Source organism: Miscanthus floridulus, chromosome 10 (assembly GCF_019320115.1).
Source record: "Miscanthus floridulus cultivar M001 chromosome 10, ASM1932011v1, whole genome shotgun sequence".
Lineage (NCBI taxonomy): Eukaryota > Viridiplantae > Streptophyta > Magnoliopsida > Poales > Poaceae > Miscanthus > Miscanthus floridulus.
This window is the reverse complement of record NC_089589.1, coordinates 22,658,747-22,679,951: the sequence shown is the minus strand read 5'-3', so window position 1 is coordinate 22,679,951 and position 21,205 is coordinate 22,658,747. Positions and strand designations below refer to the sequence as shown.

The 21,205-nt window shown below is 45.9% G+C and overlaps 3 long non-coding RNA genes across 7 annotated transcripts; all 3 read left to right on the top strand.

Moving 5' to 3' along the window:
- Positions 1 to 2,419: 2,419 nt before the first annotated feature.
- LOC136487834 (uncharacterized) lies at positions 2,420 to 6,146 on the top strand. 3 transcript variants are annotated; one of them, XR_010767376.1, is made up of 6 exons: positions 2,420 to 2,565; positions 2,692 to 3,145; positions 3,240 to 3,371; positions 4,048 to 4,185; positions 4,340 to 4,651; positions 5,032 to 6,146. It is a non-coding gene; the product is annotated as an uncharacterized lncRNA (long non-coding RNA). The 3 variants fall into 3 exon arrangements; XR_010767377.1 differs by having other exon boundaries at positions 4,340 to 4,937; XR_010767378.1 differs by lacking the exons at positions 2,692 to 3,145; positions 3,240 to 3,371.
- A 4,685-nt stretch (positions 6,147 to 10,831) lies between these two features.
- Positions 10,832 to 12,519, top strand: LOC136487831 (uncharacterized). 2 transcript variants are annotated; one of them, XR_010767373.1, is made up of 4 exons: positions 10,832 to 10,983; positions 11,110 to 11,208; positions 11,335 to 11,439; positions 11,534 to 12,519. It is a non-coding gene; the product is annotated as an uncharacterized lncRNA (long non-coding RNA). The 2 variants fall into 2 exon arrangements; XR_010767372.1 differs by having other exon boundaries at positions 11,110 to 11,439.
- Positions 12,520 to 16,130: 3,611 nt separating this feature from the next.
- Positions 16,131 to 18,003, top strand: LOC136487832 (uncharacterized). Of its 2 annotated transcripts, none has more exons than XR_010767374.1 (3): positions 16,131 to 16,329; positions 16,483 to 16,792; positions 17,173 to 18,003. It is a non-coding gene; the product is annotated as an uncharacterized lncRNA (long non-coding RNA). The 2 variants fall into 2 exon arrangements; XR_010767375.1 differs by having other exon boundaries at positions 16,483 to 17,078.
- Positions 18,004 to 21,205: the final 3,202 nt, after the last annotated feature.

The following is a 21,205-nucleotide window of genomic DNA, read 5'->3' as shown; positions in this document are numbered from 1 at the left end:
TGTGTTTCATCTGGACGTTTCATATGTTGAAATGGTTATACAAATATGTTGCAAGTGTATATTTCAAATATTTCTTCTGTTTTAGACGTATGTTGCAAGTGTTTTATTTGGACGATGCATATGTTTCAATGGCTATATACACATGTTGCAAGCGTCTATTCAAAATATTCCATCTGTTTCAGACGTATGTTGCAAGTGTTTTTATCTAGATGTTGCATATGTTGCGGTTGCTATACACATATGTTGCAAGAGTATGTTGCAAATATTTCACCTATTTCAGATGTATGTTGCAGAAGTGCTTCATGTTGCAACATTAGCAGGCGCAGTAAGCGGGCGCATGCGGAGGCAGTCCATGCGGGCGTAGTGGTCCCCACGTGCATGGCAAGCGAAGCGGGCGTGGGTGGTCCCCACCTGCATGCGCATCAGACGCACAACTGCATGCGAAGACGCACCAACTTGCAGGGGCAGGTGTGCAGGCTTAGCAGCTGCATGCGGCATGCGGGATGGACGTGCAGGGCAGGCTTAGCAGCAAGCGTGGCAGGCGAGACGGACGCAGCAGGCGGCGCGGGCGCGGGCATCCGAACGTCCGGGCACTAGGCACGCCCGTGCATAAAAGCATGCATGGCACGCTAAACATTTGGCCACAAAACAAACCGCTGGCCTATTTGGTTGATGCTTAGCTTTGCCACAAAGTTAAAAGAAAATTAAGATTAAATAAACTACCGCATTCACAAAAATTGCAGCCAAAAAATCCTGTGTCACGATTGTAGCAAAATTTAGCATCTCTTTTTTTGGCGGAGAAGAGAGGGCCTTTGTTATAGTAATAATAACAAAGGCCCTCTCTTCTCCGCCATGTCTCTAGCCACTACACACCACTGCATGCCGGGAGGGTAAGGGAAGGGGGACTGATTTGATCACCCCTTTCTTTTGAGGGATTGAGGGGGTGGTTTTCTCAATTAATAAAACAATAGTGTAAGGAGATTAGAAAGGGGTCTAGTGGAGTTTACTTTTTGCCTTCAATCTTTATTATCACTAGTTACAGAAAAAGGGGATCATTTTATTCTTAATCCGGTGAAGATATGCTCTAACATCCCTCGGTTCTTAGGTTGATCTTATACGTAATGAACATCCTTTTACCGGCACACTTGATTTTGAGTGTTTCAAGGTAGGTTTGAACTACTTATATTTGAATCAAGTTAGTGTAATAAATTATACTTCCGCACTCTAATTTGTAAACCACTTTTATTGTAACCCTATGTATCAATGTGTTGTACTCTATCCCAGACTGCGACAGATGGTGTCATCCTGGTCCTTCGACCCTCAACAGACTACCGGATTATAGAGCCCAAGTGCGTAGCTGCTATTAATCCTCGAGATGCAGGCCATCATAATTGAGCTCTTGTAAATTGGGTGATTCTACCTCAGGAGGTTTCCGGGATTTGGTCCGAAACATCTGAATTTCTGCAAAATTCACCTATTTCGGTGAGGGCTAAAACAACATTGCACCAGTCAAAAAGTTGGACAAGATTTGAACTTTTAGTCTAGTCTAGAGTTCAAACAAACTCGCAAGTTCTTCCTTCAGTGTAAAAGTGCATACTTCTCCTAATCATTAGTTTCCTCTTTATGCCGGCCGCTTGATCAAATTTTGGAAAAAATTCAGCTAATTATTAGCAAAACCTGAATATTTTCACTGGTCAACAGAATGAATGCAGGTACAAAAATGGCATACCCGGTTCCAAGCATGAAATGCGTATTCCCCATTTCCCCACAACCTTCCCTGTACCAACCCTCCACCAACACAACGTCACAATGCGAAGCAAGTATGCAACACACTCTGTACACCCTACCTTAGCTTATCACATTGCAAGGATGCATGAAAAGGCTTAAAGATCGCATGCGTGCATGCTCAGCAGCCATGCCCGAGCCAAGATCCTTCCTTCTCCACCTTCTCCTGATCGCCAGCTGCATTGCCAATGCCGCCGCCACCGATGATGCCCCGTCCCAGGGAGAATGGCAGCTCCTCCACGCGAGCATCGGCGTGTCGGCGATGCACATGCAGCTGCTCCCGGGAGACTTCGTCCTCATGTTCGACCGCACCGACACGGCCCCTCCAACATCTCGCTGGCTGCTGGCAGCACATGACCAGCTTGTATATATTCCTTGCTTCTCGCTGCAACATATGCTTTGCCGTTTCCAATTCCAGTGGACAAAAGCAAAAGCCCTCACACGACATCAGGATGGATCGCTGCAACATGCTTCCAACTCCGCGGCCTAAAGCAAAAGCACTCAGGATACATTCCTTGCTTGCTTCCAGGTGGATACAAGCGTCCTCTCCCCTCCGCCGTAGGCAGTGTGTGTATAAAGCATGGAGGCCTCCTCTGCTTCTACGCGTCTCTCTATCCCCATCATCTCGCTTTCATTCATTCATTCATTCATGTCACACACATCACTGTTCTGCTGATCGATCCGTCCACTCTCGTCTCCGGGCGCGAGAGCCTCGGATCGGAAGGAGCCAGCTGCGAGCTTTCGAACTCGTCGATCGTCTTGCAGTCCTGCTCGGTAACTGTAAGCACTTCTGCTCGATCTGTCTGTTTTTCTTTTATTTGAAATAATGAAAAAGAATGACCCTCCCTTAGAGGTCGTATTCAGCCAACCAACCACTGACGAATAATAAGCCATTCGTATTTGCAGAGTTGATTGCATCCATTCGTTGTGATTCAAACCCAACTTTCATTTTTTGTTTGGCGAAGATACCCATCATCGTGGTCTTGATCGGTAACTGTGTAAGCAGTAAGCACCCAATTGGGCTGTTCGCTGGTTGGTTTCTGAGCTGGTTTGGGCTGGCTGATGCTGGTTTATTGTGAGAGGAAAACACTGTTGGCTGGCTGGTTTGGGCTGGCTGAAACCAACAAGCGAACAGGCTGAATATTGATTCAGCACTTCTCCTCGAGCTGTTTCTTTTTCTTTTATTTCAAATATTGACCCTCCCTAGAGATCGCACTGAACGAACCACTGACGAATAAGCCATTCTTATTTGCAGAGCTCATTGCAGCCATTCGTTTTGATTCAAACCCCATATTTTAACTTCTTCCGTATTTGTTCGGCGAAGATACCCATTATCGTGGTTTCCAGTTATACAAAAATTGTATGTCGCCCCCTTCCTCTCTTCCGTTCTGGTTTGCTTCATTCATCTGCTTCATCTGTTGATCCAATCATCCCCTCTGTCGATCTATTCTTAGGGCGCACAGGTCCGATCGGTGCCAGGTGACAGGTGCCAGCGAGCGAGCTCGTCGATCATCTTGTCCTATTTTCTAAGCTGTCTGGGCCAAGTGGCACTGCCGCGACTTAAAAGTTACCGTTGGACAGCAAGGGTATGTCTATCACCTTCCTGCTTTCCCCAAAGGTTATCTAGACCATTCTCTTCCCAAGTGCGACCAGAGCAGCTCTCTTCCTCTCTTACTCACCTTTGGAGCCCCTCAAGCTTCTCCCTTTGATTCCCTTGCAAATCCATGAGAGTATGAGCCTCCAAACTGCATTATAGAGCTCACCAATCTGTTCTTCATCTCCTAGAGCACTTGGTTCGCGTTTAAGCCAGTGGATTATGTTTGTTATTCTTGGAGCTTGCTCCTAGCCGGCTAGAAGTGTCGCCCGTAGAGCTTGCCAACTTGTGTGGTAGCCTCGGGAGGTTTATAATCACCCAAATCATCTAGTGAAATCACCCCTCATCTCAAGAGTTTATTCTATTGACTTGAGAACGAGGATAAGGTTGAAAGAGACCAAAGCCTTAATGGCTACCTCAACAACGTGGACATAGGCAAGCCTTAGTGACGAGCTGAACCACGGGATAAATCGGTGTCTCACTTGTGTTCTTGTGATTTGCATTGCTATATTTATGTTTGTGGTGATTCTAGGGTTTGGTCCCGATCTACTTGTTCGTTCACTTCTACCAACATCCAGGTAGTGGAATAGGCTCTACACTACCCCAGGACATCATTAATTTGCTCGATCTACTTTTTCTTGGGCAGTTTTTGAATTGTGCTTCCGCAGGTGTCTGTGCACGCGGTAGTGCCTCGCGTTTACCCGGCTGAGCGGAACAGGCCAAGGTCCTTTCACAAACAGTGAACATGGCGCAACAAGTTAACTCAGCATTGCGCCATTGCCAATCACCGGGGGTGGGGGACAAAGGTGAGAGTTTGATAGAGCGATGTGGGTGATATATAAGGCATTCTGGCTATGCGCTGGCCCTTATATGTTTTATTGAATTCAAATAACAATACATAATTTTTCGTTTACCAAATTTTTTTTTTTTTTGAGCAACTTTTACCAAGATTTTTGGCAGACAAAGCAGAAAAGCCTAGCAAAAGTGGCCCAAAAGGCCAGAGAACAAGATGGCGATGGCTCGGCAAGGGCCGTGGATCCCAAGAGTCCCCACGCGCAAGGCCCAGACCCAGCCGAAAACCCGACTCCAGAAGCGAGACAGGGACGAAGACCGCGTGATGCGAGAGCGACAAAAAAAAAAAACGGCCGGCCGGCCTCGGCGGCGCCGTCGTCTTCGGATTCTCCGCCCGACCGCGCGCCTTATTTTCCTGCCCTCTCCGCTGTCTCCGCGCCGTCCTGCCCCCGCCTGCTACCCGGCATTTCACGCCCGCTGGTACGTGCGCGCTCTGTTCGTTTCCTGAGCTTGGATCCGTAGGTCGGGGTCAGGGTTCGTCGTACTTGCGCGCTGCGCCGCCGATGTGGGCTCTCTCTGCTCTGGGGTCCAAGTGCGACCGTCTTGCTGCCCAGTTCTCTACATCTGGAACTTGTGGTTGCGTTTAGGCTATTCAAGGGGCCTTGCTAGCTAGGACAGTGTACTTTCAGTTCACTGGAATTTCAGTCATAGTTAGTCGCCACCCGAGCGGTAGGATTCGAGCGATTTCAGTGACTTGGGGTAAATTGTATGTCGCCCCCTTCCTCTCTTCCATTCTGGTTTGTTTCATTCATCTGCTTCATCTGTTGATCCAATCATCCCCTCTGTCGATCTATTCTCAGGGCGCACAGGTCCCATCGGTGCCAGGTGACAGCTGCCAGCGAGCGAGCTCGTCGATCATCTTGTTCTGTAATTGTAAGCACTCCATATTCAGCACTTGTCGATCTGTTTCTTTTAAATAAATAAATAAATAATCATAACTAGTCCCTAGAGGTCGCATTGGACCAGCCACCGATCATTTTTTTAGACATAAAGGGCCGATCATAAGCTATTCGCAAAAGATGGAAATTCGAACCTGCCAGACTGGAAATTGGGCCGGCACTTTTGACAGGCACCGGACACCACCGAAGGGCACCGGTGCCGAGCGGTGCACCGCACGATCAGGCGGCCGCTCGGGCTCTGGGAGCAAGCACCGAAGGAAGTAGAGACAGGGAGGAGACCGACGAGAGGATGGCCACCTGGGCGAGCGCCGCTCGGGCTCTGGGAGCACGCGGCTCCTGCTGCTTGGCGCATGCCTTCGGCCTCTCTGGGCGAGCACCGGCTCGGGCCTGGTGAGCACGGTGCTGGTGCTCAGTTGCTCGTCTCCCCACACGCAAAAGACGAACAGGAAAAGCAGTGCCTCTGCTAGGCACGAAGATTGTTCTGATTAATAAAAATGTGGAGAGATACATTTGACCTCAGTTTAGCATTTTGGCACATTAATCATGGCCGCCGATAACTCGGGCAAAAGATTGCCCGAACCGCAACATAGTTATCGAGGGTCATGCCATAAGCTTCTGTGTAAGAAGTCCTCTGTGTAACACATCGCCTCTGTAATCCGCGTGACACACTGCCTCTGTAATTGGATTTTCAAAGACGGCCTCATAAGAAGGCCATCTCTGAAAATGACCTTATTTTCAGATATGGTCTTTTTAACGCCTCTGAAAATCTATTTATAGAGGCAGGAAGAGATTTTTAGAGGCAATGGAAGAAAATGTCCGCCTCTGTAAATAAAACCCACTGTCTCCTGAAATCATTTTTGTGGTAGTGTTGTTGTACACGGTCTATACCAAATAAGATTAATTTAGAAAGCAAGAACAGAAAAGATCATCTGATCCTGAAATTAAAAAAATTTAGAAAAGTGACTGGTACTTATGCAAGATGATTTAGTAATATCTCTTTCCCATATAACATTATTTAACAAACAGAGAACCAAATGTGGGTAATATATGATTAGAAGAGCCACCATGGTGATGTCTGAAAACCTCTGGATTAAGTGAGGATATGGTAAATTGCATCAGATGCTATATATCCCAGTGCCATCCATTTCATATAATAGTATTTTAGAAATAGACAAATATTTTGATCAAACATCATATTCTGTGCACTAAATGCATCAGCAAAGCATTGTAAGTTCACACCGTACCCAAAAACCATTACACAGGGCACTTTATGCTTGCCACCGATAAACTAGATCATGAAAATTCTCTAGAATGAATGACCTCAATAGTAGTTCTATTATTAGCATAAGTAAGTAAGACATACGTGTACAGAACACAGGCATCTTTCGATTTATGCACGATAAATAACCATTGTTAAATAATTATAAGCACATAGTGGTGGAACGAATACATGACCAAACAACAACTACAGCAAAAAAAAAAAGAATCTACTACAGCATTTATTTCAATGCCTTCTCCTCACCAAACAATTATACCCTAATAATGAAATATTTCGATTCGTGAACTATATGTAACAAGGAACATGAATCGTGTTAGGTGTTATTGTGTTGATGACATATAACATGAAGTCTCAAACACGTTCATACTCATTCCACGGTCTACTGAACTTTCTACCAATATCTTCAGTGTTACACACTCACCAGAAATTAACTCATTACCTCATTTGGGCACGAGCGTGGCGATGCGGAGGTCGGTATGAGCGGAGGAGACGCAGTCGTCGGCGACTCCGCCCGACCGGAGCGCATCGGGGAGCGCCGCACAGGACGCGTGTGAGGGAAGGAGCGCTCGCGCAGGGCGGTCGGAGACTTGAGTCGGCCAGTGTCGCTGCAGGTGACACGATGTAGGAGAGCCGAAGATGCGGTACTACGACTGAGAGAAGGACTCCACCAGGATAGGGCGGGGCAGAGGCCGAGGTGGTGGCGGAGCTGTACGGCGAGGTGGCGCACGCGCCGCCGGAGGATCGGGAGGAAGGCGAGATCTGTGCGAGGCTCTGAGCCGTGTGGAATGGATGATTTGGTAGTCTCCAGAGACAAGTAAAGCACGGAGAAGGCAGGTGAGTGGGCCGCTGATAACATTCTCGATCCATTTTCATAGTGGGCCAACTGGGCTGACATAAAGTAAGGATGCAAGTGGCAGCCGTTTTGGTATTTTATAGGTCGAAGTAGTTTAGTTTGTTTCTTCCCCTAGACTTGATTAGTTGAAAGTGGCAGCATTGTAATTCATTTTTATCAAGTTTCGGGTCACACACAATGACCGAAAATATATAGAACTTGAATCTCTATAGATAAGGTCTATTGTTTGATCTTGGTAAGGACCGGCCCATCTTTGTTGTTGGTCCGGTAGGAGTGTCCAAAAGAATTGAAAGAGTCTTAAGTTGTCTTGAAAGAAATGGAGTAAAAGGAACTGCTAGATGATGCTAAACACTGGGATCGGGTCGGACTCGACTTGGGCCAATAAAAAATTGTCATGTCAAAATTTTTGGTTCGTCGACGCACTGGCAGATGGGATTAGATCAGGTTTTACTACTTTGGGTCAGCTTTCTCAGGTTGGATCGGGTCATGGGTCTAAAATCATAACTCGAATCTGACCCGACATACCAGCCAGTTAAGTCAAGTCAAAAAATTTTGGAAGGTTGAGTTAGGTGGCCCATGATCAAAATTCATATCCACACGGAGGATGCGTAAACGGTAATGCTTAGTTGAGGGCGTCCGTCCGACGGACCAACCCCCGCATGCACGTGATGACCAAGAAAAAAAAGCAGGGCGTGTAGTTGCAGTCAGATGGGGCCTGCACCGGTCCTTTTCTACGGATCAACGCATGGGAGCATGGGCGGCTTCTCGTTCGGCGTGGGGTGCATGCGGCGCGGGGCAGCGCATGGGAGCTCATGCGGCCACTCATTTTGCGTGGGGCGCAGGGGAGCGCATTTGGCCTCGCTCGGCGTGGGGTGCATGCAATGCGTGAGGGCCTGTGCATGCGCAGTGACCAGAGAGACAAGGACCGGTAGAGAGAAGGAGCGCGGGCCCGCATACTCTATGGCACCAGCTCCGTATGTTTTATGCGTTTAGATGTATATTTCGTATGTTTCATTTGGATGTTGCATGTGTTTCATCCGGATGTTGTATGTGTTTCATCTGGACGTTGTATATGTTGCAATGGTTATACAAGTATGTTGCAAGTGTATATTTCAAATATTTCATCTGTTTTAGACGTATGTTGCAAGTGTTTTATTTGGATGTTGCATATGTTTCAATGGCTATATACACATGTTGCAAGCGTCTATTCAAAATATTACATCTATTTCAGATATATGTTGCAAGTGTTTTTATCTAGATGTTGCATATGTTGCGGTTGCTATACACATATGTTGCAAGAGTATGTTGCAAATGTTTCACCTGTTTTAGACGTATGTGGCAAGTGTTTTTATCTAGATGTTGCATATGTTGTGGTTGCTATACACATATGTTGTAAGAGTATGCTGCAAATGTTTCACATGTTTTAGACGTATGTTGCAGAAGTGCTTCATGTTGCAACATTAGCAGGCGCAGTAAGCGGGCGCATGCGGAGGCAGTCCATGCAGGCATAGTGGTCCCCACGTGCGTGACAAGCGAAGCGGGCGTGGGTGGTCCCCACCTACATGCGCATCAGGCGCACAACTGCATGCGAAGACGCACCAACTTGCAGGGTCAGGTGTGCAGGCTTAGCAGTTGCATGCGGCATGCGGGGTGGACGTGCAGGCGCAACAATTGCATGTAGGGCAGGCTTAGCAGCAAGCGTGGCAGGCGGGACGGACGCAGCAAGCAGCGCGGGCGCAGGCATCCAGACGTCCGGGCACTAGGCACGCCCATGCATAAAAGCATGCATGGCATGCTAAACCTTTGGCCACAAAACAAACCGATGGCCTATTTGGTTGATGCTTAGCTTTGCCACAAAGTTCAAAGAAATTTAAGATTAAATAAACTACCGCATTCACAAAAATTGCAGCCAAGAAATCCTGTGTCACGATTGTAGCAAAATTTAGCATCTCAGGCCCTCTCTTCTCCGCCATGTCTCTAGCCACTACACACCACTGCATGCGGGGAGGGTAAGGGAAGGGGGATTGATTTGATCTCCCCTTTCTTTTGAGGGATTCAGGGGGTGGTTTTCTCAATTAATAAAACAATAGTGTAAGGAGATTAGAAAGGGGTCTAGTGGAGTTTACTTTTTGCCTTCAACCTTTATTATCACTAGTTACAGAAAAAGGGGAACATTTTATTCTTAATCCGGTGAAGATATGCTCTAACATCCCTCGGTTGTCATGTTGATCTTATATGTAATGAACATCCTTTTACCGGCTCACTTGATTTTGAGTGTTTCAAGGTAGGTTTGAACTACTTATATTTGAATCAAGTTAGTGTAATAAATTATACTTCCGCACTCTAATTTGTAAACCACTTCTATTGTAACCCTACGTATCAATGTGTTGTACTCTATCCCAGACTGCGATAGATGGTGTCATCCTGGTCCTTCGACCCTAAACAGACTACCGGATTATAGAGTTCAAGTGCGTAGCTGCTATTAATCCTCGAGATGCGGCCATCATAATTGAGCTCTTATAAATTGGGTGATTCTACCTCAGGAGGTTTCCGGGATTTGGTCCGAAACATCTGAATTTCTATAAAATTCACCTATTTCGGTGAGGGCTAAAACAACATTGCACCAGTCAGAAAGTTGGACAAGATTTGAACTTTTAGTCTAGTCTAGAGTTCAAACAAACTCGCAAGTTCTTCCTGCAGTGTAAAAGTGCATACTTCTCCTAATCATTAGTTTCCTCTTTATTCCGGCCGCTTGATCAAATTTTGGCAAAAATTCAGCTAATTATTAGCTAAACCTGAATATTTTCACTGGTCAACAGAATGAATGCAGGTCCAAAAATGGCATACCCGGTTCCAAGCATGAAATGCGTATTCCCCATTTCCCCACAACCTTCCCTGTACCAACCCTCCACCAACACAACGTCACAATGCGAAGCAAGTATGCAACACACTCTGTACACCCTACCTTAGCTTATCACATTGCAAGGATGCATGAAAAGGCTTAAAGATCGCGTGCGTGCATGCTCAGCAGCCATGCCCAAGCCAAGATCCTTCCTTCTCCACCTTCTCCTGATCGCCAGCTGCATTGCCAATGCCGCCGCCGCCGGTGATGCCCCGTCCCAGGGAGAATGGCAGCTCCTCCACGCGAGCATCGGCGTGTCGGCGATGCACATGCAGCTGCTCCCGGGGGACTTCGTCCTCATGTTCGACCGCACCGACACGGCCCCCTCCAACATCTCGCTGGCAGCACACGACCAGCTTGTATACATTCCTTGCTTCTCGCTGCAACATATGCTTTGCCGTTTCCAATTCCAGTGGACAAAAGCAAAAGCCCTCACACGACATCAGGATGGATCGCTGCAACATGCTTCCAACGCCGCGGCCTAAAGCAAAAGCACTGAGGATACATTCCTTCCTGGGCGCGCAGCTAACGTGACCCGTCAGAAAATGTATCCCTTGCTTGCTTCCAGGTGGATACAAGCGTCCTCTCCCCTCCGTCGTAGGCAGTGTGTGTATAAAGCATGCAGGCCTCCTCTGCTTCTACGCGTCTCTCTATCCCCATCATCTCGCTTTCATTCATTCATTCATTCATGTCACACACATCACTGTTCTGCTGATCGATCCGTCCACTCTCGTCTCCGGGCGCGAGAGCCTCGGATCGGAAGGAGCCAGCTGCGAGCTTGCGAACTCGTCGATCGTCTTGCAGTCCTGCTCGGTAACTGTAAGCACTTCTGCTCGATCTGTCTGTTTTGCTTTTATTTGAAATAATGAAAAAGAATGACCCTCCCTTAGAGGTCGGATTCAGCCAACCAACCACTGACGAATAATAAGCCATTCGTTTTTGCAGAGTTGATTGCATCCATTCGTTGTGATTCAAACCCAACTTTCATTTTTTGTTTGGCGAAGATACCCATCATCGTGGTCTTGATCGGTAACTGTGTAAGCAGTAAGCACCCAATATTGATTCAGCACTTCTCCTCGAGCTGTTTCTTTTTCTTTTATTTCAAATATTGACCCTCCCTAGAGATCGCATTGAACGAACCACTGACGAATAAGCCATTCTTATTTGCAGAGCTGATTGCAGCCATTCGTTTTGATTCAAACCCCATCTTTTAACTTCTTCCGTATTTGTTCGGCGAAGATACCCATCATCGTGGTTACCAGTTATACAAAAATTGTATGTCGCCCCCTTCATCTCTTCCGTTCTGGTTTGCTTCATTCATCTGCTTCATCTGTTGATCCAATCATCCCCTCTGTTGATCTACTCTCAGGGCGCACAGGTCCAATCGGTGGCAGGTGACAGCTGCCAGCGAGCGAGCTCGTCGATCATCTTGTTCTGTAATTGTAAGCACTCCATATTCAGCACTTGTCGATCTGTTTCTTTAAAAAAAAAATCTTAACTAGTCCCTAGAGGCCGCATTGGACCAGCCACCGATCATTTTTTTTAGATATAAAGGGCCGATCATAAGCTATTCGTAATTTCAGAGTTGATTGCAACCATCTGTTGTAATTCAAACCCAACCTTTTCCCCATATATATATATATATATAGAACTACTACTCTGTAGCTGGCTACAAAATAACTTATTCTGTAGCCACTTTGAGTTACGATAATTACTATGTTAATTTACGAGATTACAGTAACTACATACTAAGTGGTTTACTATAACGTTATGGTAAGTATATATATATATATATATATCGTCGTGGTTTCCAGTTATACAAAAGTTCCATGTTGTCCCCATCTCTGTTCCCTTCTGGTGTGGTTGCTTCATCAGTTGATATTTATAGGGATTTTTGTCCCCAGGACACTCAGAAAGAGTGGATTTGCGCACAGCGCATTGTACTCAATGAATTAGTCACAAACACGTTGCGAAAACATTAGTTTTGTCCATGACACATCATGCCCAGTCAAAGGTCCATATTGCCCTTGACACTCTCTTCCCTTCGACTCATTTCCACATTGGACCATGTTTGTGGCTAAAACCGGCAATGATATCACTGCCAGTTTGAGCCATGAACCGGCAATGATATTGGGTCATCCCTGCGATTTTTGGCTAAAAGTACTAGTGATACTATAACTACCGGTTCATGTCTTGATTCGGCAGTGATATGAACTTTGTAACTTTCTCATATGCTGTCTGACGAAGACTACACCAAAGTTGTAGTACTCGACAAGATCTACAACTTTTTGATTTGAGATCATTTGAATGACTAAATATACACCACAAGATTTTATAGAGTTAATATCAAAGGAGTCCATATGCTCTATAGTCACAAATGAGTGTGCAGTGGTAGTTAAGGATTTCGGATGAAGAAACGACCAAAACAAAAGTTATAGACCTTGAAAAGTTATGCAACTTTGTAGATCAAAACTTTTTTATTTAAAGTCGTTAGGATGTCTCTCTATTTGGTTTGCAAGATTTCATAGAAGTTAATACCAAAGCAATCCATATGTTCTATAGTCACAAGTGGGTGTGTAGTTGTAGTTAAGGATATCAGATGGAGAAGCGACCAAAACAAAAGTTGTAGATCTCGAAGAGCTATGCAACTTTGTAGTTGACAACGTTTTCATTTGAAATCATCTATTCAACAAAAATTATGTTTAATTTCTCAAATTCAAAATTCGAACTTTTTAAATGGCCTCGGATGGAGAAAATCCCAAAACAAAAGTTGTAGATCTTGAAAAGTTGTGCACCTTTGTAGATGACAACTTTTTTCATTTTAAATCATCTGTCTAAGGAAAATTACGGTTGAATTTCCTCACATTTGAAATTGAAATTCTTTAAATGACCTCTATTGGAGAAATGACCAAAATCAAAGTTGTAGAACTCAGAAAGTTATAAAACTTTGTAGTTGACAATTTTTCATTTGAAGTCATTTCATATCCTAAATACTCATTTCAAAACCATATGACATAAAATGGAGAGGACGAATATCCCAAAAGAACACAAACGTCTTATGGTCTCAAAAAACACAAACATCTTACAGGTGGAGTGGTTAGGGAAAAAATACGCGAAGCCAGAGGTAGGGATTTCGAGTGCTAGAAGTTGATGATGGACAAATTGTAGTAGCTAGCGACAGAGCTAGAAGCTTCTAGAGTCTCTCTTTGGTACAAACAAAAAAAATCTCATTGCACTTCGTTGATGGGCCTGGTTGGCCCTTGTTGTTGCTGGGCGGTGGCATCTGTATTACTGCTCAGCGGCAAAGGAGAGATCTAGTGTGCCTGGTCGAAGCCAACAACACGATTGTTGGCCACCAGAGGGGGAAAAGGAGATTAGGGACGGAGAAATAAAATGCATGCAAAGGGAATGGAGAGTGGGCCCGTGGGCTAGCTAGTCATTTTATTTGCTTGGGTGTGCTGGAGACACAAAACACAAAATCATGGTGTGCTACAAACTTCCTTTTATTGTGGACAAAAATCCCTATATATAAACATTCTCCTCTACCTTGTGGTTGTGTGTGTGTGTGTGTTTATATTTGAAGCTGTTCAGAGTAAAACAAAAAAATTCTCTGCCACTACCAGCTCAGTTAACTAGGTGGCCATGCCCAACAATAAATAAATTCGCCTTCGTTCACCAACTAAAGCAGCCCCAGCGTAGCCACCGCAGGCACACCTCACGTCTCCTAGCTCATGCCTCTATTGCCGGCTAGCCGCAATCCTCGCTATCGGCCCTCAGCCCTTCAGACACCACCTACTCCCACCTCCGCCAGCGTCCGTCAAGCAGAGCAGTAGCCCACACCACACCGAGCCAGAGGCCAGATCTAGGCATCTCCAACCGTGCAACTGTTAGGCAAACCACGCCGGCACTTGGTCAAACGTTACATACTTCCCGTTCCAGCCATCGCTCAACAGGTCCGTTTCCTTGACGCCGGAACCGAAGGACACACACAGCATTAATTCTCTTTTCCCCGCTGCAAATCAAGGTGCATATGCCTAGTCTTTCCCGGCCCTCTCTATTTTTATTTCCATCCGCTTTCTTTCTTTCTTTCTTTCTTTCTGGTTTTTGTTGGAGATATTATACTCTTCTTCCACTCACAAATATACTCACACAAGGGTGACGGCTTGAGATTGGTGTAGCTGCTTTCGATTTTTAGGTGCCCAAGTATATAATATTTCAACATCATCCATAGATCAAACTTCATCATATTCTCGTCTGCTAGCTACTCATTAATTTGTTAACTCCGTTATCGTTTTAGCTTGCTACTATATAGTGGCTTGCTTTGCATGAACAAGAAGAGTTGGATAATGGACTAGCTTTGATCGAGGATTGAAGAATGAGTCAAGAATGCATAAATGAAGAAATACCAAGCGAAGGTTAAATGACAAATGACACAACTCATATTGGATATAAGTCGGTCTCTTTATTGGTTTGCTTGCATGGATAAAGATTTGGAAAATCACTTTGCATTGATTTGATCAAGCTAGAAGTATGAAGATAGATATTGAAAAGAGTGTTAGGAGTGTCAAGCCAAAATGAAGAGGATATGAGGAATCGTGAATTGGCTTGACCATATTGATGTTGATTCATATATATCTCTATGTGAATCAAACTGAAGCTTGATTGATCTCAACATTCATATCTAGAAGATATTCAAGCAAGAATCACAATATTGAAGAATTGGTTTTTCAATGGATGCTTAATATGATGTGACTTGAGTATGGCTTGATAATGTGAAGATAGCAAGGAAAGGGTTTTGAGGGACTAAGCAAAGGTGAAGGGCAAGCGATAGCTTGAGGACCGAGGCACCATGGCTAAGGTGAAGAAGAGAGTACTTGCATTGAGTCAAGGAACTAATCGAGCTATGAGGAGTCATATTGTGTTGATGATCAAATCATTAGTAGAAGTGACTTGAAGCCATGGGGTGAACTCATATGTATGGAAATGGTTCAAGTCACATGCTCAAGGTATGTTTGCTTGAAGAGATGAGACAAAGATGATTGCAAAGCCTTTATGAAGTGATATTGAGAAAGAGGATAATACATGCAATGGTGGAACCCCCAATTACAAAAGAAAGCGGCAACCGATTCAAAGGCATTTAAATTCTTTTGTGCTTTGAAATTGAGTTTAGGAAATGCCGTATTATAAAGAGGGATACAATACACAAGCTTAACTGTGTGATCAAGTGCTCAAACACCCACCAAAATATCCTTCAACCTTAGCCAAGACAGCAAGCTTCACAATCCTATTTTCTAAGCTGTCTGGGCCAAGTGGCACTGCCGCGACTTAAAAGTTACCGTTGGACAGCAAGGGTATGTCTATCACCTTCCTGCTTTCCCCAAAGGTTATCTAGACCATTCTCTTCCCAAGTGCGACCAGAGCAGCTCTCTTCCTCTCTTACTCACCTTTGGAGCCCCTCAAGCTTCTCCCTTTGATTCCCTTGCAAATCCATGAGAGTATGAGCCTCCAAACTGCATTATAGAGCTCACCAATCTGTTCTTCATCTCCTAGAGCACTTGGTTCGCGTTTAAGCCAGTGGATTATGTTTGTTACTCTTGGAGCTTGCTCCTAGCCGGCTAGAAGTGTCGCCCGTAGAGCTTGCCAACTTGTGTGGTAGCCTCGGGAGGTTTATAATCACCCAAATCATCTAGTGAAATCACCCCTCATCTCAAGAGTTTATTCTATTGACTTGAGAACGAGGATAAGGTTGAAAGAGACCAAAGCCTTAATGGCTACCTCAACAACGTGGACATAGGCAAGCCTTAGTGACGAGCTGAACCACGGGATAAATCGGTGTCTCACTTGTGTTCTTGTGATTTGCATTGCTATATTTGTGTTTGTGGTGATTCTAGGGTTTGGTCCCGATCTACTTGTTCGTTCACTTCTACCAACATCCAGGTAGTGGAATAGGCTCTACACTACCCCAGGACATCATTAATTTGCTCGATCTACTTTTTCTTGGGCAGTTTTTGAATTGTGCTTCCGCAGGTGTCTGTGCACGCGGTAGTGCCTCGCGTTTACCCGGCTGAGCGGAACAGGCCAAGGTCCTTTCACAAACAGTGAACATGGCGCAACAAGTTAACTCAGCATTGCGCCATTGCCAATCACCGGGGGTGGGGGACAAAGGTGAGAGTTTGATAGAGCGATGTGGGTGATATATAAGGCATTCTGGCTATGCGCTGGCCCTTATATGTTTTATTGAATTCAAATAACAATACATAATTTTTCGTTTACCAAATTTTTTTTTTTTTGAGCAACTTTTACCAAGATTTTTGGCAGACAAAGCAGAAAAGCCTAGCAAAAGTGGCCCAAAAGGCCAGAGAACAAGATGGCGATGGCTCGGCAAGGGCCGTGGATCCCAAGAGTCCCCACGCGCAAGGCCCAGACCCAGCCGAAAACCCGACTCCAGAAGCGAGACAGGGACGAAGACCGCGTGATGCGAGAGCGACAAAAAAAAAACGGCCGGCCGGCCTCGGCGGCGCCGTCGTCTTCGGATTCTCCGCCCGACCGCGCGCCTTATTTTCCTGCCCTCTCCGCTGTCTCCGCGCCGTCCTGCCCCCGCCTGCTACCCGGCATTTCACGCCCGCAGGTACGTGCGCGCTCTGTTCGTTTCCTGAGCTTGGATCCGTAGGTCGGGGTCAGGGTTCGTCGTACTTGCGCGCTGCGCCGCCGATGTGGGCTCTCTCTGCTCTGGGGTCCAAGTGCGACCGTCTTGCTGCCCAGTTCTCTACATCTGGAACTTGTGGTTGCGTTTAGGCTATTCAAGGGGCCTTGCTAGCTAGGACAGTGTACTTTCAGTTCACTGGAATTTCAGTCATAGTTAGTCGCCACCCGAGCGGTAGGATTCGAGCGATTTCAGTGACTTGGGGTAAATTGTATGTCGCCCCCTTCCTCTCTTCCATTCTGGTTTGTTTCATTCATCTGCTTCATCTGTTGATCCAATCATCCCCTCTGTCGATCTATTCTCAGGGCGCACAGGTCCCATCGGTGCCAGGTGACAGCTGCCAGCGAGCGAGCTCGTCGATCATCTTGTTCTGTAATTGTAAGCACTCCATATTCAGCACTTGTCGATCTGTTTCTTTTAAATAAATAAATAAATAATCATAACTAGTCCCTAGAGGTCGCATTGGACCAGCCACCGATCATTTTTTTAGACATAAAGGGCCGATCATAAGCTATTCGCAAAAGATGGAAATTCGAACCTGCCAGACTGGAAATTGGGCCGGCACTTTTGACAGGCACCGGACACCACCGAAGGGCACCGGTGCCGAGCGGTGCACCGCACGATCAGGCGGCCGCTCGGGCTCTGGGAGCAAGCACCGAAGGAAGTAGAGACAGGGAGGAGACCGACGAGAGGATGGCCACCTGGGCGAGCGCCGCTCGGGCTCTGGGAGCACGCGGCTCCTGCTGCTTGGCGCATGCCTTCGGCCTCTCTGGGCGAGCACCGGCTCGGGCCTGGTGAGCACGGTGCTGGTGCTCAGTTGCTCGTCTCCCCACACGCAAAAGACGAACAGGAAAAGCAGTGCCTCTGCTAGGCACGAAGATTGTTCTGATTAATAAAAATGTGGAGAGATACATTTGACCTCAGTTTAGCATTTTGGCACATTAATCATGGCCGCCGATAACTCGGGCAAAAGATTGCCCGAACCGCAACATAGTTATCGAGGGTCATGCCATAAGCTTCTGTGTAAGAAGTCCTCTGTGTAACACATCGCCTCTGTAATCCGCGTGACACACTGCCTCTGTAATTGGATTTTCAAAGACGGCCTCATAAGAAGGCCATCTCTGAAAATGACCTTATTTTCTGATATGGTCTTTTTAACGCCTCTGAAAATCTATTTATAGAGGCAGGAAGAGATTTTTAGAGGCAATGGAAGAAAATGTCCGCCTCTGTAAATAAAACCCACTGTCTCCTGAAATCATTTTTGTGGTAGTGTTGTTGTACACGGTCTATACCAAATAAGATTAATTTAGAAAGCAAGAACAGAAAAGATCATCTGATCCTGAAATTAAAAAAATTTAGAAAAGTGACTGGTACTTATGCAAGATGATTTAGTAATATCTCTTTCCCATATAACATTATTTAACAAACAGAGAACCAAATGTGGGTAATATATGATTAGAAGAGCCACCATGGTGATGTCTGAAAACCTCTGGATTAAGTGAGGATATGGTAAATTGCATCAGATGCTATATATCCCAGTGCCATCCATTTCATATAATAGTATTTTAGAAATAGACAAATATTTTGATCAAACATCATATTCTGTGCACTAAATGCATCAGCAAAGCATTGTAAGTTCACACCGTACCCAAAAACCATTACACAGGGCACTTTATGCTTGCCACCGATAAACTAGATCATGAAAATTCTCTAGAATGAATGACCTCAATAGTAGTTCTATTATTAGCATAAGTAAGTAAGACATACGTGTACAGAACACAGGCATCTTTCGATTTATGCACGATAAATAACCATTGTTAAATAATTATAAGCACATAGTGGTGGAACGAATACATGACCAAACAACAACTACAGCAAAAAAAAAAAAGAATCTACTACAGCATTTATTTCAATGCCTTCTCCTCACCAAACAATTATACCCTAATAATGAAATATTTCGATTCGTGAACTATATGTAACAAGGAACATGAATCGTGTTAGGTGTTATTGTGTTGATGACATATAACATGAAGTCTCAAACACGTTCATACTCATTCCACGGTCTACTGAACTTTCTACCAATATCTTCAGTGTTACACACTCACCAGAAATTAACTCATTACCTCATTTGGGCACGAGCGTGGCGATGCGGAGGTCGGTATGAGCGGAGGAGACGCAGTCGTCGGCGACTCCGCCCGACCGGAGCGCATCGGGGAGCGCCGCACAGGACGCGTGTGAGGGAAGGAGCGCTCGCGCAGGGCGGTCGGAGACTTGAGTCGGCCAGTGTCGCTGCAGGTGACACGATGTAGGAGAGCCGAAGATGCGGTACTACGACTGAGAGAAGGACTCCACCAGGATAGGGCGGGGCAGAGGCCGAGGTGGTGGCGGAGCTGTACGGCGAGGTGGCGCACGCGCCGCCGGAGGATCGGGAGGAAGGCGAGATCTGTGCGAGGCTCTGAGCCGTGTGGAATGGATGATTTGGTAGTCTCCAGAGACAAGTAAAGCACGGAGAAGGCAGGTGAGTGGGCCGCTGATAACATTCTCGATCCATTTTCATAGTGGGCCAACTGGGCTGACATAAAGTAAGGATGCAAGTGGCAGCCGTTTTGGTATTTTATAGGTCGAAGTAGTTTAGTTTGTTTCTTCCCCTAGACTTGATTAGTTGAAAGTGGCAGCATTGTAATTCATTTTTATCAAGTTTCGGGTCACACACAATGACCGAAAATATATAGAACTTGAATCTCTATAGATAAGGTCTATTGTTTGATCTTGGTAAGGACCGGCCCATCTTTGTTGTTGGTCCGGTAGGAGTGTCCAAAAGAATTGAAAGAGTCTTAAGTTGTCTTGAAAGAAATGGAGTAAAAGGAACTGCTAGATGATGCTAAACACTGGGATCGGGTCGGACTCGACTTGGGCCAATAAAAAATTGTCATGTCAAAATTTTTGGTTCGTCGACGCACTGGCAGATGGGATTAGATCAGGTTTTACTACTTTGGGTCAGCTTTCTCAGGTTGGATCGGGTCATGGGTCTAAAATCATAACTCGAATCTGACCCGACATACCAGCCAGTTAAGTCAAGTCAAAAAATTTTGGAAGGTTGAGTTAGGTGGCCCATGATCAAAATTCATATCCACACGGAGGATGCGTAAACGGTAATGCTTAGTTGAGGGCGTCCGTCCGACGGACCAACCCCCGCATGCACGTGATGACCAAGAAAAAAAAGCAGGGCGTGTAGTTGCAGTCAGATGGGGCCTGCACCGGTCCTTTTCTACAGATCAACGCATGGGAGCATGGGCGGCTTCTCGTTCGGCGTGGGGTGCATGCGGCGCGGGGCAGCGCATGGGAGCTCATGCGGCCACTCGTTTTGCGTGGGGCGCAGGGGAGCGCATTTGGCCTCGCTCGGCGTGGGGTGCATGCAATGCGTGAGGGCCTGTGCATGCGCAGTGACCAGAGAGACAAGGACCGGTAGAGAGAAGGAGCGCGGGCCCGCATACTCTATGGCACCAGCTCCGTATGTTTTATGCGTTTAGATGTATATTTCGTATGTTTCATTTGGATGTTGCATGTGTTTCATCCGGATGTTGTATGTGTTTCATCTGGACGTTGTATATGTTGCAATGGTTATACAAGTATGTTGCAAGTGTATATTTCAAATATTTCATCTGTTTTAGACGTATGTTGCAAGTGTTTTATTTGGATGTTGCATATGTTTCAATGGCTATATACACATGTTGCAAGCGTCTATTCAAAATATTACATCTATTTCAGATATATGTTGCAAGTGTTTTTATCTAGATGTTGCATATGTTGCGGTTGCTATACACATATGTTGCAAGAGTATGTTGCAAATGTTTCACCTGTTTTAGACGTATGTGGCAAGTGTTTTTATCTAGATGTTGCATATGTTGTGGTTGCTATACACATATGTTGTAAGAGTATGCTGCAAATGTTTCACATGTTTTAGACGTATGTTGCAGAAGTGCTTCATGTTGCAACATTAGCAGGCGTAGTGGTCCCCACGTGCGTGACAAGCGAAGCGGGCGTGGGTGGTCCCCACCTACATGCGCATCAGGCGCACAACTGCATGCGAAGACGCACCAACTTGCAGGGTCAGGTGTGCAGGCTTAGCAGTTGCATGCGGCATGCGGGGTGGACGTGCAGGCGCAACAATTGCATGTAGGGCAGGCTTAGCAGCAAGCGTGGCAGGCGGGACGGACGCAGCAAGCAGCGCGGGCGCAGGCATCCAGACGTCCGGGCACTAGGCACGCCCATGCATAAAAGCATGCATGGCATGCTAAACCTTTGGCCACAAAACAAACCGATGGCCTATTTGGTTGA